Here is a 17,399-nt window from a genome sequence, read left to right on the forward strand (position 1 = left end):
GGGAGTACTAAACTCCATAAATAAATCCGTTAGAATCCCATGATAACGATTAGTTCATAATCGAACGGCTCGTCATCATGGGTTCCAATGAAAACATGATAATAAAATGGTTCTGAATACTACAAGAGAATATTAAAGTATTAAGGTTTAGAAAACAAATCCGAAACGAGTATCCAAAGTATCACCTAATTAGAAGAATATAAAAAATAAGATGTAGAACTAGATCTTCTTTTTCTTAACCGTCTTGTGCACTCCACTTGTTGTTCTCCCCCTAGTTCTTTTCTTTAGATTGATATCTTATGGTATTTATACTTCCAGATTACTTTGACCGCATGAAACTTCCAATCAGAATCAAAACAGGATTTCTTTCTGCACACCTATCTTCTGTATAAGCAGTGCGGGCGCGCCAGGATAGAGGGCGGCCGCGCTTGCCTTCTGCCAAAAAAAACTGCTTTTTTTAACTTCTCGCTCTGCTCCTCTGGCAAACTTTCGCCCTTTATTTCCTGATCTTATTCCATCATAGAAGCATAGAAAATTCCATTCATGTCTCTAGTTATAGCTCTGAAAAGACTCAACAAAAATGCATCAAAAACACCACATACTTGAGATCCAGTCATCAACTTAAGCCGATATGAAGCGTTCTAAATGGATATAAAATCCACTTACCACACCCCCAAATTTAATTGATGCTTGTCTTGAAGCATAAATAAACTCGACAATACATGAACGAATTCAACTGAATGAATGAAAGCAACTTAATGAATATTCAAAGATCCCCTCGAAATAACCACAAACAAATCAATAAGCCAATATCTCTAAGAATGCAATAACTCTAAACAGAGCTCGACTAAATCCTATGTACTAACTTACAAACATAGAAGCGTGAGTCTGTGCTTTGCTTATCAGATATACTCCCAACACTAGATCAAAACCATATCATATTCTTCGCCAAAATAATCATAAGCTTATAAGTAGAATGAACGCTAAACACATCATGACTCAAAAACACCTCCATCATCACTGGACTTAGACAAGGATTCATGCTACACACTGAACACATCAACACAAATGCTTATTTGACCGTGCAATGGATGAGGCCCCGAAAGACATGCAATAATGTCCAGGTAGAGAGCTTTAGGTTAGCGGATCCCAGACTGAACAAGCCTTAGGTCACTAGGCATAAAGTCCCCTAGAACTTAATTGCTCGAGTATTAAAGAGCTCACTCGTGGTCAATTCTACATAAATAAATACTAACACAATTTTTTTTCTTTTTTTTTCTTTTCTCTTTTTTTTCCCTTTCTTTTTTCTTTTTTCTTTTTTTTTGCTTTTTTCTGGAATGAGTGCGTTTCGCTCGATCTCATCCATCTCTAGAGTACTCATAAATATAAGTAGCTACTAGCCTTTTGACGCTTAACTTTATTAACAACTAGCAATGAAATCCCTGGTTTCCCCTAATTTATATTTTAGTGCTCCTTCGTTATCAAGAGCATAACAAATATTCTAAATGTAAACAAGTGATTAAATTTCAACAACCAAACCAGTATGGCCCTGATCTAGCCCAAAAGCAACCGATGAGACTTGTGAAAAAGCTTTGCTTCTGGACATGCAAGTCAATTCATAAGAACTTAATCATCCCTCTATTCATCATCACTACACTCAAATCAACACCGACCTACCAACCAGAAATAGCTCATCCTACAAGATCATAATATATGCTATGCAAATGCAACTAAATAGACTCACATAATATATATAAACAAATATGTAAACAATTATGGTCTATATGAAGAGAAATGCAAGATTATGAATGAACTACCACTACAAATGCAATATGATTCCTATATTAACATGACTCTACTACTACTAATCCTTAAATTACCACACCCAAACTTAAAATATTCAATAACCTTATTCAAGGCAATAATAAGGATAGCAAGAGCATATCCAACTGTCGGTAGGATCACCCTCTTCGAGTGGAGAATTAGGCATCAGATACACTGTGTTAGCTCCAAAAGATGGCCACTCAACCTCAACACTAGTGGCTCAAAAAGGACTATGTAGAGCCTGTGTCAAGTCCTCCGCAAAATGGTGGTGGATGTCATGCAGGGCATCAATACGTCGAGTCAACCGTCTCCACTGAGCATCACTAAAACCAGACCTATCAACTGCCTGTTGTGCACGAGAGGGTCCCTCTATAGGCACGGAAGGATCCGAGATTCCACCCTCTGCATCATCATAAATATACCCTAACCCCTTGTCATGGGCACACCACCGTCCCATTCCTCCATCCTAGAAATCATAGAGTGATTAATAGGGGCACTTGGCATCTGCAACTACTCATCCTTAGACCACCTAACACCCACAGCTGTGCACAATTTAGTGATAATAGAGCCATGAGGAATCTCCCCTGTCGTCCCACCTCGCAGAAATCGAAGCATGCTCTGATGAATGATATAACCAAGATCAATGTTCTCCTCATTCAGAATTCCCCACAAGAGTATGGCACGGTCCACAGTGACCTCATGCGAATGCGAATAAGGCAGAATATTAGCACATAAAAACAAATTACAGGCCCTCACATACCTGTTCATGGCAGACGCAGGGAAGGTGAGCGGCTCAGTTGTTCCTGCCTTGCATTTCCATGTTGTACCAGGAACACATACCTCCCCTAAGATATAATCCAAATCCAAATCATCTCGGGTCTTGTGTGCCCAATCTTCAGCACTCCTAGGCTTTGCAGGTTGATGCAGAACACAGCGAATAGCAGCAGGCCGGTAATCCACAGTTAAACGCCGAACTACAAAAAATCCATTCTTCTCAGCCTTAGCATTGGCATAAAACTCCCGCATAATGCTTAATGGAATTGCGGATGGTTCCTCACAAAATCTCTCCCAACCCATATCCACAATCTTCTTCACTAACTGCCCATCCAGAGCCGTAGGCAAGAATCCCCTCTCTTTAGCCACCGATTTAGACATCAATTGAGCAAATTCCGCTTGTGCCTTTGGTGAAGTGAATTTGTTATCACCACCACCCATATTAGAGTCCTCTTCAGAAGAGGGATGAGTGCTACTACTACTAGTAAATTTTGCTATCCTCGGTGCCATAATCAGTAATTGGTTGTGAATTTGGTGCAAAGAGTGTATGTAGAGCAAGGGATTGTTTGTATATAAAGATGGGTGAGTATAAAAGAAGTAGTATACGTAGTAGAGATATGGAGGGAGGCTTCTGTAAAATACTGGGTAGGGCTTGGGTAAAAATTTCGGGTAAATCTGTATAATAATTGTTTTGTTTCTTTTATGTTTTTCTTTTTTTTTTTGAATAACGAGCGCGCGCGGGCGCGCGCGCGCGGGCGCGCGGCCACGCCGAGCTTCTTTCAGACAAGCGCGGGCGCGCTAAAGAAGAGCGCGGGCTCGCTGAGCTACTGCCAAATTTTTTTTAAGCTACAATACTATAGAATCGTGTGGGTTACGTCCAATGAAGCACTTGTTTTCCATCCTTATCTTGACGTGATACTTTTAAAATCAAGTCGTAGTAAGAACGGAAATCACCGCTTCACGCTTCACCGTATCACCAAAATAATGCTTTAACCTCTGACCAATAACCTTAAATGATTGGTCCGGAAGCTTATCAAAAATTTCCACTGCACCATGCGGAAACACAATTTTGACTATGAACGGCCCTGACCACCTTGACTTAAGCTTTCCTGGAAAATGTCTAAGACGAGAGTTAAAAAGTAGGACTTGCTGACCAGGCATAAAGGTCTTGTGCGCCAACCTCCTATCATGCCATCTCTTAACCTTCTCCTCGTATAACTTGTTGTTCTCATAAGCCTGTAGACGAAACTCAACGAGCTCATTAATTTGGTGCATTCTCCTTTCTCCAGCAGCCTACATGTCAAGATTCAGTTTCTTCAAAGCCCAATATGCCTTATGTTCTAACTTAGTGAGTAGATGACACGCCTTACCATACACTAACTGGAAAGGAGACATCCCTAAAGGTGTCTTGTATGTTGTTCTATAGGCCAAAACAGCTTCATCTAGCTTCATTAACCAATTCTTTCGTGACGGACTCACCACATTCTCCAAGATTTGCTTGATTTCTCGATTAGACAGTTCAGCCTTCCCATTAGTCTGAGGATGATAGGATGTGGCCACATGACGATTCACACGATACCTTTCCATTAATGCAGTAAACTTTTGATTGCAGAAATGTGTTCCCTCATCATTGATTATAACTCGTGGAGTACCGAAACATGTGAATATGTTCTTCTGAAGAAAATTTATCACCACTTTAGCATCGTTCGTTGGAAAAGCCTTAAGCTCAACCCATTTAGACACATAATCTACTGCCAGGAAAATATATTGATTGTTGCACGATGATATAAATGGTCCCATGAAGTCTATTCCCCATACATCGAAAATATCAACTTCAAAAAGCACGTTAAGAGGCATCTCGTCCCTCTTCTACATAATCCCAAACCGTTGACAGCGATCACATCTCAACACAAACTGATGAGCACATTTAAACAAGGTTGGCCAGAAAAATCCCGCCTGAAGAATAAGAGCAGCGGCCTTCTCTCCACCATAATGACCACCATACACAGTGGCATGACAATCTCGTAAAATACCCTCCATTTCACTATATGGAATGCACCTCTTGATTATTTGATCTACCCCCTGTCTGAACAAGAACGGATCATCCCATCGATACCACTTCACTTCATGTAAAACCTCCTTCCTTTGAGCAAAAGAAAATTTCAAGGGAATCACATTACTCACAAGATAGTTCACAATATCTGCAAACCATGGTTCTTCTTCTTGCACCCCAAAAAGTTACTCATCGGGAAACGATTTGTTAATTAACGTGTTATCTTGTGAAGCTTTACCATGATCTTCCAAACGTGATAGATGATCCGCTACCTGGTTTTTCGTACCTTTCTTGTCTTTGATTTCTAACTCAAATTCCTGAAGCAAGAGAATTCATCGAATCAATCGCAGTTTTGAATCTTTCTTCGAGACCAAATATTTAATAGTTGCATGATCAGTGTAAACCGTCACTTTTATCCCAAGCAAGTAAGATCTGAATTTCTCGAACCCGTAAAGAACAGCCAAAAGATCCTTCTCTATAGTGGTGTAATTCAGCTTAGCATCATTAAGGGTTTTACTAGCATAGTAAATCACATGGAAAATATTCTTCTTTCTTTGACCGAGAACAACTCCAACTGCAAAGTCAATAGCATCACACATCATTTCAGAAGGCTCACCCCAATCAGGTGCAGTAATAACAGGTGTTGTAGTCAACTTCTTTTTCAGAATCTCGAAAGCAGCTGAACATTCTTCATCAAAATTGAAGGGAACATCCTTCTCCAAAAAATTCCACAAGGGTTTAGAATTTTTGGAGAAGTCTTTAATGAATCGCCGATAAAAACCCGCATGACCAAGAAAACTGCGGACTCCTTTAACCTAGATTGGTGGATGAAGATTTTCAATAGTCTTCACTTTCGCCTTCTCGACTTCCAGCTCCTTGCTAGATACCTTGTGCCTAAGAATGATACCTTGTTGCACCATGAAGTGAAGTTTTTCCCAGTTAAGCACTAGATTGGTCTCAAAGTACCTTTTCAGCACCAATCCCATATTATAAAAGCACTCATCATACGGAGATCCAAAAATGGAAAAATCATCCATGAACACCTCCATATTTGTACCAATCATGTCAGATAATATGGCCATCATGCATATCTGAAAAGTAGTAGGTGCACCACAGAACCCAAAAGAAACTCAGCAGAAAGCGAAAGTGCCAAAAGAACAAGTAAAAGTGGTCTTTCTCTTGATCTTCTGGGGCAATAAAAGTCTGATTATAACCCGAGTACCCATCCAGAAATAAATAATACTCATGACCAACCAACCTATCAAGCATTTGATCGATGAATGAAGCAGAAAATGAAATTTTCTGGTGGCTTTATTCAACTTCCGATAATCCATGCATACTTTCCACCCTGTGATAGTCCGAGTAGGGATGAGCTCATTCTTCTCATTAGATACAACTCTAATACCTCATTTCTTAGGCACACACTGCACTGGGCTCACCCAAGAACTGTTTGAAGTATGATAAATGATCCCTGCATCCATCCATTTAAAAATTTCTTTCTTCACCACCTCTTTCATGATAGGATTGAGTCTTATCTGATGTTCAACGGTAGGTTTACTTCCTTCCTCAAGCAGAATTTTATGCATACAATGAGAAGGGATGATTCCCTTAATATCTGCTATAGTCTATGGCTAATTTGAACTCTCTCAGAATTCGTAAAAGCTTGTCTCCATCACTACCTGACATGTTAGACGCAATAATAACAGGTAATGTAGATGCATCACCTAAAATTGCATACCTCAAGTGACCTGACAGTGGTTTGAGCTCAAGTGTGGGAGCTTCTTCAGTAGATGGTTTAAGACGCTCCTGAGAATTTTTAAGCTCTGCTATTCCAAGAGACTCAAATGGGATATCCAACTTCCTCTTCTATGGAGATGCATTCAACAACTGAAGTTGCTCTGCTCCTTCTTCGTCTTCAATCTCAGATTCCCCCGTTAAGGCCCTCTCTAAGGTATCTGACCGTAGCAGTTGCTCCATCTCTGAATTCACTTCTGAGTCAACCAGTTCAACTTTATAGCACGCCTCTTCATCTATTGGGAATTTTATTATATTGAACACATTAAAAGTGACATCCTGATCTTGAACCCTCATTGTAAGCTCTCCTTTTCTGCACATCGATCAAAGTTCATCATGTAGCTAAGAATGGCCTTCCCAATATGATAGGAATCTTTTTATCTTACTTAAAGTTTAGAATGACAAAATAAGAAGGAAAGATGAGTTTATCCACCTTAACCAAGACATATTCCACTATACCTCTCGGATAAGTGATGGACCGACCAGCCAGTTATAAGGAAATGTTTGTAGGTTTTGGATCAAGCAGCCCAAGTTGCATGAAGACAGATAATGGCATCAGACTGATACTAGCTCCCAAGTCGCACAAGCACTTGTCAAAAGATAACTTTCCAATAGTGCATGGTATCATGAAGCTTCCCGGATCTTTAAGTTTAAGAGGCAACTTCTGTTAGAGCAATAGTTTCCAACTCCTCAAGTTTCAACTTCCGAGATAGAATACCCTTCATAAACTTAGCATAGCTCAATATCTGTTCTAGAGCTTCAGCAAAAGGTATGGTAATATGCAATTTCTTGAAAACCTCCAGAAACTTGGCAAACTACTTATCGATCTTCTGCTTCTGAAGTCTTTTTACATATGGAGGACGCAGATAAACCTGTTTGTTTCCTGTATTCTGCTTAGGAGTAGATTTTTCAGTAGAATTTTTGTTTTTTTTGCTTCTCCATACTTCTAATAAGCATTATAAAGATTTCCATTTTCTAGTTTAAGGGAGAGCGCGTGCACGCTGAGAGGTAGCGCGGGCGCACTGACCTTTTGCCCGTGCACTTCTTCATTTTGCTCGACTTTTCCAGATCTCAAAGTGATTGCTTTCAACTGTTCTTTGATTTCCTTCTTTCCTGGGTTATCCTTTATATCACTAGGAAGATTTTCATGTGGTCTATTCAGCAACGCATTAGCAATTTATCCTATTTGATTCTCCAAAGTTTTGATTAAAACTGCTTGGATTTTACACATTAGTCTCAATTCTTCCAATTCAGATTTTTTATTAGCAGATTGACCAACACTTCCCTGTGGTTGAAATTGTTGCCTTAGTGCATACTATTGTTGAAAACCAGGAGGGTTGAATGGTTTGGCTCTAAAATTATGGTAAGGATGTTGTGGATGTTGCATATCCACTATGATTATTTCTCCAGCTGAAATTAGGATGGTTTCGGTTATTAGGATGATAAGTGGCAGGAACTGGTTGATGTGATCTCTGAAAACTGCTCACAAATTGTGCTTACTCACTAGCTATAACACATTGATCTATCGCACGTGCACCTGTGCACAGCTCACAAACACTTGTTATCTGATGAACTCCATAGTTGGCCGGAGAATCCACTTTCATAGTCAACGCCTTTAGCTGAGCCGCTATAGCCGTAGTTGTATCCACTACCAGAATTCCTGCTACCTTGCCTTGTGGTAGTCTCTGAGTTGGGTTCTGATATTTATTAGCAGCCATCATTTCAATTAGCTCGTAAGCTTCCTCATAGCTCTTAGCCCATAAGGGTCCACCTGATGCTGCATCTAGCATGGGTCTCGACTGTGCTCCCAACCCATTATAGAACTAATTGATTACCATCCAATCAGGAATTCCATGATGATAAAACTTCCTAAGCATCTCCTTGTAGCGCTCCCAAGATACACAAAAAGATTCTCATGAGTGCTGCGGAAATTGAGTAAGAGCATTCCTGATTGCAGTTGTTTTTTCTGTAGGGAAGAATTTAGTAAGAAATTTCTGAGTAAGATCCTTCCATGTCGTAATAGAACCTGGTGGTAGAGAGTGCAACCAGCTCTTAACTTTATCCCTCAGAGAAAATGGGAAAAGTCTCGGTTTTACAGCATCTTCCAAAACACCGTTGAACTTGAAGGTGTCACAAATCTTGATGAAATCCCTAATGTGCATATTGGGATCTTCCGTTAGAGCTCCCCCAAACTGGACTGAATTATGTACCATTTGAATTGTGTCAGGCTTGATTTCAAAGGTATTAGCTGCAATGGCTGGTCTGACAATGCTAGACGAATGTCATGATCAACCTGGAGCCCAAGCTCTCGCACTGGATTAGGGATCCTCGCTACCAATTGGTTCCTTCTTAACTGGAAAAGAACATAAACAACATCGCACAAATGAGCTAACTAGCTCAGCAAGTCTCAATGACAAGACTGAGAATAATGATCATCAAGTGGAAAGGGTTATGATATCAAGTGAACAATGAATTATGATTTAGAATTGGATAATATATTTTTATTTTAAAAACCAAGGTTAGGCTGCTGATCAGTCACACACTAACCCCGAGCAAAGCACACATCACTGCTCTAACTACTGGATCTAAGGCACACATCGGCCAAACTTGACCATTAATATGGTCTGACCATGAATCTGGTCTACAATTTTATAAAAATAATCCAATTCTAAGATGATAACAGAATAAACAATGTAAAGCAATAAACATAATCATAAATAGCAATGGATGTTTGATAATAAAATGGTTTCAATCTTCACAAAGGATCAATGTGGTAATTTCAAAGCTTGGCTGTTAAGTAATGAAAGAATTGGATAACAAAGGAATCAACGTTTTAAGGTTTCAAGGATTTGATCTCTCAAAGCATAAGGTACAATGGTTTGAATATGTAAGTAATCCGTTTCAGTATTTGGTATTTAGTTTGTATGTATTTGTGGAGTAGTATCCTATATTTATGGTTCATATTTGGGTTACAACAATCAATGGTTTAGAAAGAATAAGGTTTACGGCTCAAGATCAATAACTGGAATCAGGGTTCAGGGTTCAGGGAGAAGTACTTGGAGAAGTACTTGGCTCCTTTCAATTGGTCAAACAAATCATCAATTCTAGGTAACGGATACTTGTTCTTGATTCTAAGCTTTTTGAGCTCCCTATAGTCGATGCACAGTCTCATGCTTCCATCCTTTTTCTTGATAAATAATACTGGTGCACCCCACGGGGATACACTGGGTTTGATTACTCCTTTCTCTAGCAACTCTTGCAATTGCTTTGCTAGTTCCTTCATCTCAACGGGCGCCATTCTGTACGGGGCCTTGGATACTGGTTCTGTTCCAGGTGCTAAGTCGATTGCAAATTCAATTTCTCTATCTGGAGGAAGTCCTGGTTACTCATCGGGAAACACGTCTGGAAATTCATTAACTATTGGAATATCTTCAAGTTTTGCTGGCTCCTGACTTCTATCAATCACATATGTAACGAAATGCTCGTATCCTTGTCATAGTAACATCTTGGCTTGAATCATCGTTAAGAACTTCTTTACTTGCTTCTGGCTCTTGAACGTTACTATCCTCTCGTCTGGCGTCTTCACCATTACCTTCTTATTTCGACAATCTATCTGGGCATCATGCTTAGATAACCAATCCATTCCTAAGATAACGTCAAATTCCCCTAACTTAAATGGTATCAAATCTACACAAAACTTACTACCAGAAATCTCAATCTCACAATTTCCATAAACTTGATTAACAGATACACGTTCTTGATTTGCCAATTCTACAGTCATTATTTCATTTAAATACTCAACTGGACAATTTAACTTACTAACAAAATCTTATGAGACAAATGATCGAGTTGCTCCCGAATCTATTAACACTTTGGCACATAAAGAATTCACATTAAGCGTACCTGCCACGACATCAGTATTCGAGATAGAGTCCTTCATAGACATATCGAAAACTCTAGCCCTTGGAGTCTCATTTACTACTGGGGTAGATCCTATAATTCTCAATGCATTACTGACTGGGGCTGGTGTGTTGCAATCCCTAGCTATATGTCCTGGCTTTCCACATATAAAGCATGTAAATCCAATAGTTGGAACCTTAACTGCTAGATTCCGGATAGGCTGATCCTTATTTGCTGGCTCTCTCGCTGGCTGATTTCGGCACTCCCTCGAATAGTGCCCTTTCTGATTACACTTGAAACAAACTACATTCAACTTGTTACAAACTCCTCCATGTTTCTTTCCACATACCTGACAATCTGGAAAAGTTAACCTTAACTAATTCGGCTGATTCATATTGACTGGACGGTTGCCCTGGCCTCCGTCGCCTGCATTTTGCCTCCTGAAATTAAAATTTCTCCCTGGCTGAAACTTGCCCTTCTTAAAATTTGGAAACTTCCCTGGTTGTGACTGACCTTCATTCCCTTCAAATTTCCTTTTCTTACTTTCTTTTTCCTTCTGTGACATCTCACTCTCTGTCTCTGCAATCATGGCCTTCTGTACAACTCCTGCATAGGTATCCAATTCAAAAATGGCTGCATTCCCTCTGATCCATGGCTTCAGACCTTGCTGGAATCTTTTAGCCTTCTTCCTGTCAGTATCCACATATGACGGCACACACCTTGACAACTCTTCAAACTTACTTTCATAATCTGCCACCGACATATTTCCTTGCTTTAACTCTAAAAACTTCAGCTCCATCTGGTCCTGGACAATTTAGGGAAATTATTTTTCTAAAAACAATTCCTTAAACCTCTCCCAAGTAATAACATCTGTACCTTCCAATGTCTTCACAGTCTCCCACCAATAGGTGGCCTCATTCTTAAAATAATAACTCGTAAACTCAACCTTCTGTTCTTCCTTCACTTTCACTAAAGCAAACGACTTCTCTATTTCCTTTAACCAAACATTTGCTTCAATCGGATCTAAGGAACCCTTGAATTCTGGTTAGTTTACTTCCTGAAAAGTTTTGAAAGTTACCTGGGGATTGGTCTGTCTCTGTTGTTGTTGTTGTACCAGGTGAATTGTTTGTTGGGCCCAGATTTGAAGAATTTGGGCTATTGCTGGGTCTATGGGTCATGGGTTTACATTCTGGTTTGTGTCATCTTGGTTGTTATTGTTGTTGTTGTTGGTTTCTTCATTCTGGGTGTTGGTGCGGGTATTTCTTCTGGGAGGCATTTTTCTATAAAGAATCAAACAACTTATTCAGCTTTTAAATCAAATCCTTTGCATAGAAGAAAAGTTTTGTAAAACAGAAATATCTCTTTTGTTAAAATAGTTGTAACAGTTGAACTAAGTAAATTGTGTGCTTCTTTACAGAATATAAACAGTTAAGGGAACAGGGTACATGGTATCACAGGGGTATAACTGGTGCAATAAATAAATAAGGTAAAGTAATACAGGTGCAGTAAAGTAAATGACAATGCTGGAAAGGAAAAGGTACTCATATATCTTCGAAAGTAAAAGCAAAAAGGGGTACAACAAACCTACTCACTAGTCAACATATCTAGTCTATAAATACAACTCAAAAGTCTACTGATACATACTACACACTACTGTACATACTACACAACCATAATAGCTCTGATCATCATCTCTATCTCTGGATCTCTCACTCAACTCCAAGGAAACTCTGGTCCTCCCAGCCTCTCAAAGTCCTCTATCACCTCAGTAGCCCATCCCATAAGTGCATCAGGGCCTCCGCCAGGTAGTGTAGCTCCATGTAGCGTAGCCTCAAGAATCCTGCGTGTCACATGGATCTCCTCTCGAAGCTCCCTCACACAACGATCAACATCTGTAGTCCTGATGATATGCTGCCGCTCTCGAATCTGGGCCAACAAGGAATCACGCTCCAATAAAAGAGCCTCATACCGGTAATAAGAAACTGGATGCAATATAGACTGGAATGGGGCACTCGCAACTGAATGCCCAGTGGAATCTGAATCAGCTGGTGGGGGTCCTCTGATTGGTGGCCTCATGCCTGGGGGTGGAATAGCCTGTAGTGGTACGGGCTGCAACACAGGTGGAGGTAGAATAGCCAACACTGGTGGAACAACAGGACGTAGATCTGAAGATGGTACTCCAACTGAGGGCTCAGAGTGATCAGCTGATACGGGGATGAAAGAGTCGGCCATCGCTGCTATCTCAAATCATATCGTAATATAAGAATCTCGAACCAAGACGCGAATCATACTAATACCTATTATGTCGTAGCACTCAACCTCTCGACGTTCTATTTTTCTATTCCTTACTTCTATTCTTAACCCTCTACCCATTCCCGTCAACCTAGGCTTGTGTCAGTGACTTATAACCTGTAGCTCTTATACCAAACCTGTGGCGCCCTCCAAACCCGGGTCAGAAGTTTGGGGTCCACACACACATCTTATTTATAACCTGCTTATAGCAATAATAAAGATAATAATAATATGCAGTGACCCTACTTACTAACTACCACGGACCGCAACAGGTTAAAGTATGTACACAAGCGACACACACACTTTACATTACAAAGATCCAAATCCCATGTATTCAAACTCAGAACTGAGTATTAAACATTATTACAAACTTTTACAAATTAAATTATCTCAAAAGATGCCTGCTAGCTTAACTCGATCAACCTGGACCCCTAGCTCTCGCACTGGATTGGGGATCCTCGCTACCAACTGGTTCCTTCTTAACTCGAAAAGAACATAAACAACATCGCACAAATGAGCTAACTAGCTCAGCAAGTCTCAATGACAAGACTGAGAATAATGATCATCAAGTGGAAAGGCTTATGATATCAAGTGAACAATGAATTATGATTTAGAATTGGATATTACATTTTTATTTTAAAAACCAAGGTTAGGCTGCTGATCAGTCATGCACTAACCCCGAGCAAAGCACACAGCACTGCTCTAACTACTGGATCCAAGGCACACATTGGCCTAACTTGACCATTAATAAGGTCTGACCACGAATCTGGTCCACAATTTTATAAAAACAATCGAATTCTAACATGATAACAGAATAAACAATGTAAACGAATAAACAGAATCATAAATAGCAATGGATGTTTGATAATAAAATGGTTTCAATCTTCACAAAGGATCAATGTGGCAATTTCAAAGCTTGGCTGTTAAGTAATGAAAGAATTGGATAAAAAAGGAATCAACGTTTCAAGGTTTCAAGGATTTGGTCTCTCAAAGCATAAGGTACAATGGTTTGAATATATAAGTAATCTGGTCCAGTGTCTGGTATTTAGTTTGTATGTATTTCTGGAGTAGTATCGTATATTTATGGTTCATATTTAGGTATACAACAATCAATGGTTTAGAAAGAATAAGGTTTACGGCTCAAGATCAATAACTGGAATCAGGGTTTAGGGTTCAGTGCTTCAAAGCACTTGCAATATAAAACAGGACTATCAAGCAACTATAATATATTTCGAGAAAGTTCAGAACACTTGCCTGGTACTAGCTTGCTATACTGCACTAACTTCCAATTACAACCGTCTATTCCTCGACTATCTGTTTCCCTTTCCTACGCCTTGCCTCTTCTGCTCACATATCATAAGCATCTATCAATATTCAACTCATACAATTCTATTCGATACACACTTCTATCTACCCTTTGTTTTACCCAAATCCGATTAATGGATTGAAAGTTACGCAATAAACAAGTAAACACCGAACATATAGACCGATAATCAATCAACAAGTCACATATAACACGTAACACGTCAAACAATCAATGATATATTATCTATAAAGGAGTCTCGGGTTGTAAACAGGCTTTCAGGTATTTAAAATGATTTTTAAAATATTTTTCGGAATTAAAACGGGTCGTTGGATAAATTTTAAAGCAATAAACAGGGTTCGGTTGGCCAAATCTGGCTCCAAAACAATTTTATAATAATTACCGAGCCTTGAAAACAATTTAAAATAATATGTTAAAGCTCGAAACTATTTTTCGGAATTTTTAAATCATTTTTAAATAATTAAATCTAATTAAATAATTAACTAAAATCAATTAATAATTAATTAAATCAATGAATCAATTAATTTTTTAATTAATTGACCAATTAATCAATTAACTGTTAACTAAAATTAATTAACTAATTAATTCAGATTTATTTTTAAATTAAAAATAAATTTTGGAATTAAAATAATAATTTTTGGAATTTTCAGAAATTAAAAATGAATTTTTATAATTAAAATAAATAGAAAATATGATTTTTTGTAATATCCGGGAAAATTATGTGAATATTATATGTTAAATAAATAAATATTATGTGTTTTATAAATTTAGAGTAATTATTGCCATGATATGAGATGTTATAGTTGTTATGTGTGTTTCTGTGTGGGCCAGAAATTTTTTGATTAATTAATATATGTTTAAACTGCAATTATATGACTTTATCTACAATCGGGACGCGTATTTATTAGCGTCTTTATTAAGGTACTCGTTTTATTTCATTTTATGCGCGTTGGAATGTATTTTATGTGTTTTCGAGATTTTCTGCTAATTTTGGAATCGTTTCTGTTCTTCAAAAATCAACAAACCGGGACCCCACCGGGGCGTCAAAGTCCACAAAATTCGTGTTTTTATTTTTATAAAATCAATCGTATTTCAAATACCCAGTATTTCTGTATTTTTGAAATATTCGAAATTTTTAGGGAATTTTGATTTAAATTTTATATTTAATTGTTTATAAAGTTATTCCCCATAAATTGTTAATTTCGGGTTTTTTTTTAAACTGCGAGATTGAGTATCGATTTATGATTTATCTGGATAAGTTACTGATCATAAATATTCTCAATGTTTATCTGTATCATTTTATAAAAATCAGAAACTAAGTAGATAAACACAGTTTCTTCTTATCTGATACGTCTCAAGAACCGATTTCAGAAAACCAAACCAAGCAGACGATTCAGCTACCCGTTTCAAGTGATTTTGATTTCAAAATAAAGCCTTTTATTAGACGAACCATTTGACACCAGAATCGTGTTCTAAGGTGCTATATTCTGTAAGATATATTTGATAATGTCATGTCTAATATGATTTGTGTTTAGTTTTCAGATCTTACTTAAACAGGACAAATAAGTACTTAACTGAATATCAACACTTATACTGAAGACAAAACTTAAGTTATTAGTACTTAAGGTTCAGAAGATATTTATCAGGAGATAATATCAGGACTTAAAGGAAACTTTCAGATAAGGAAGGCGACTGATTGAAAGGAAAGAAGATCAAGACAAACGCGAGAAGAGATATGTATGAAGAAGGAATTCTATGAAGAATAGAATACTTGGAAGAAAAGATATCTGATTGATATATTTTAGGAAGCAGAATTATATTCCATATCAATTAGCAATTATCTTGTAACTGTGTAGTATATAAACACAGACATAGGGTTTACACTATATGTGTTATCATTATCGAGAATAATATTCATTGTAACCCTATCAGCTCTCGTTATATTTTGCTCATCACTGAGATAGGACAGTTCTACATTGTAACAGAGTTTAATAAAGTTTGTTTTCTGTTACTTGTGTTTTTGAATTCGATTTGATTGTGCTATACACTGTATTCAACCCCCCTTCTACAGTGTGTGTGACCTAACAAGTGGTATCAGAGCCTATCTGTTAACACACAAACAGTTTATGTAACACCCCCAGATCCGGGGTCGGGGATCCGGGTTGTCACGGTCTTTCTTTCCACAATATCACTTCACTTAATTAATAATAAATAACCTCATGCTGTGACCCCATACTAACACACACCACAACCCGTTATAGTCTCAGAGATGAAATTGAAATAAGTACAAGTCTTTGAATCCACCATTTAAAAGTTATTACAACCCAAAATGATTACTTGATAATTTACAGTTAATTGCCATTATCTGCCACAAGTTATAATTATACATAATTTGATTCTCAAAAGTAGAATGCCTGAACTACAATGGATCTACCTCTGCAGCTATAGCAGCTACAACATCATCGGGAAGACGCGGGACGCTTCCCACGCGCTTGCGCTGGGTCTGCTGGAGTCTGGCCATCTTTCCTAACTGTTGTTGTGTGATGAAGAAATAAAGCAAGAGTGAGCCTTACAGCTCGCAAGATAATATATATAGTGATAACAATAATATAAGTATCTAAATGGATACTTAATAGAATCTCTATCATACGTAAGATAATTACTTACTAGATATAAGTAAAAACAAGGAATGAAGTTACCAATACTTCACCACGCTTATATCATTTGTAAAGCTACTTGAACTACCACCGTTCAAAGTATTATAAGTTTTAAGAAAAACATCCCATAGATGAGACCACAAGTTGAGACTTGAATAGATTCAATCTTTGAAATATTGTTGAATGAAAAAGTTATGAGATACTTTATTTAGTCCCGATATATATATATCCACATATATATATCTCTAAAACATTTCCTGGAACCTCTGTTATGTAAAGTATGAACAGAGTTTGAAACATCCAATGAATTTTGGAAAGGAAAAGAATTTTGGCATAAACCAGATATCTTGCTGATCAGGCAAAGATACCAATAAGTAACCTTTTCTACTGTAGATTGATGAATTCCTCACCGGTCATCACCCTGGCCGCATTAGGACCTCGCGCTAGACCGTTACCCGGCCCCTCACGCGTTGATGGACTGCCACCCAGCCACTTACACAATAATAGACCGTACCCCGGCCTGTCGCTTATGCCGACTCAATCAAATAGACACTTCCCGAACATTGGGCAAGTAATCAAATTGTTTTCTCAAAACAGCAACCTCATTGCGAATATAAAATACACCACAGAGCCGGATTCCCCAGGTTTTGAGCGAGTATTTAAATCCCCTTAAAAGGAAGATCTTAAATATAAAAAAAAGAGTTTTGGGATCCACTCTGACTTTTAAAAATCATTTTGAAGACTCGAAAACACTTTAAAGAGTGTTTGGAGTAAAGCTGAT

This window comes from Apium graveolens, chromosome 4 (assembly GCF_009905375.1).
Source record: "Apium graveolens cultivar Ventura chromosome 4, ASM990537v1, whole genome shotgun sequence".
NCBI lineage: Eukaryota > Viridiplantae > Streptophyta > Magnoliopsida > Apiales > Apiaceae > Apium > Apium graveolens.